The 1,735-nt window shown below is 28.1% G+C and overlaps 1 long non-coding RNA gene across 1 annotated transcript in view; it reads left to right on the top strand.

The window, feature by feature from the left end:
* The first annotated feature begins 376 nt into the window (after positions 1–376).
* Positions 377–1,735, top strand: part of LOC140919556 (uncharacterized) — a 4,011-nt gene continuing 2,652 nt past the window's right edge. The window contains exon 1 of the long non-coding RNA XR_012162224.1: positions 377–1,352. This is a non-coding gene — a long non-coding RNA (uncharacterized lncRNA). The remainder of the gene's footprint in view (positions 1,353–1,735) is intronic.

The raw sequence follows: 1,735 nt of genomic DNA, 5'->3' as shown, positions 1-1,735 counted from the left end.
TGAAATGACGGTATATCTTAAATGAATCTCGTTGGTGAGTCTACTTTGCATCATATGAATTGTCATTCGCCATAATTATTTCTCGTCGTCGGCCTCCTTATCAGGTTCTTGTTTTATTTATTTATTACTCATGTGGTCCCTCAATAAGTGACCCATGTGTAAAGATAATTTGTCTCAAAAGAAATGATCCATATCAATTTACAATGTAAGATCTATCTTTTTCAAATGTAATGTTATGCTCGTGTTTTTAAAAAAAGAAAAAATAATAATAATATTATAATAATAATAATAATAATAATAATAATAATAATAATAATAATAATAATAATATTAATATAAAAAACTAAACTTCCTTTTTTCACCTCACCTCATTTTTTTCTCTAATTCATTTTTTTCTTTCTTCTCTCTCTCCCTCTCGGCAGAATACTCCACCCAATCTTTGTTTATGTTTTTTTTTTTCTTTCCTTCTCTTTGCTTCTCATCTCTTTATAATACTCAAACCATCAACCCTTAAAAAGGAATTTAACATCCCCACAAGCATAATTTCTCATACTCCTACAAATTCTCTTGGTTATGATTTTTGAGTTAGGGTTTGTGCTCTAGAGAAAATGGTACCCATCTCTTGAGAGTTGTTTGTTGTAAGATCCTTAATTTTAAATTCTAATTTATGAATTTTGGGGAATTTTGTGTTGAATTTCTTAGGCTTTTTAGCAAATTTTATGATATTTTGTGAGTTAAATGCCAAAAATATCTTTTTGGAGACCCGATTAAAATTATTCGTCGATGAATAATTTTATTTAATTACAGTGAATTTTTTGTCGAAGAAAATTTTTTATAAGATGCAACATTTTTCAGAAAAATTCATCTGCCCAATGAATTGCAGTGAAAGTAGATATTTTTCTGAAAAAGTAGTTTGTGATATGATGTGAGGTGACAGGCGTAATGATGATTTTTATAAAAATATCTAGATATTTGTTTAGATATTTATTATTACTATTATTATATATTATTATTATTATTTTAATATATTATATATATATATATATATATATATATATATATATATATATATATATATATATATGTGTGTGTGTGTGTGTGTGTGTGTGTGTGTGTACACTTAAGAAAGAAAGAAGAAACACAACCCAAACCCAACCTCGCGAGATTTCTTTCCTTTCTCCTTCTCTGATGCTAAGTTTTCTTTGTTTTTAAAATCCACAAACAACAAAAACCTTCACTTTTCTCCTAGATCTAAGCTTCGTTTCGAGAAGTGACAGAAGAGAAAGTTGCTCCTTGCCACACTACGGTGCTAGTGGGATAATTTTCGATGCGGTGTTAGAGCTATCGTTAAGGTAAGGGCTTCTTCCAAACTTTTAGTTTGCATTTAGGACATTAATTGTGATTTTGTGGAAAAAAAAATTTGATGTATTTGAGGTGTGATTTTGTGAAAAATTAATTTAATGTGATTATGAGTAATTTAGTGGAATTTAAATTTGAGGTGTGGTTTGCGGTGATTCATGTTTGGTGTGATTTTTATGTTCATAATTATTATTATGAATTTTTGAGATGTGATTTATTTGTGGATTTTGTAGAAAATGAATTGATGAAATTTGGTGGTTTATGTGTAAAAATATGGAGTTTTGAAATTGGGTGAGTTATGTTTGAATTGTTGAAATTTAATTGAGGTGCTATATATGTGTTCTGGAATTGAATTGATTGAATTTGGTGTGAATTG

Source organism: Cicer arietinum, chromosome 3 (genome assembly GCF_000331145.2).
Source record: "Cicer arietinum cultivar CDC Frontier isolate Library 1 chromosome 3, Cicar.CDCFrontier_v2.0, whole genome shotgun sequence".
Classification (NCBI taxonomy): domain Eukaryota; kingdom Viridiplantae; phylum Streptophyta; class Magnoliopsida; order Fabales; family Fabaceae; genus Cicer; species Cicer arietinum.
The sequence above is the reverse complement of the archived record's forward strand: the minus strand, read 5'-3'. Positions and strand labels throughout refer to the sequence as shown.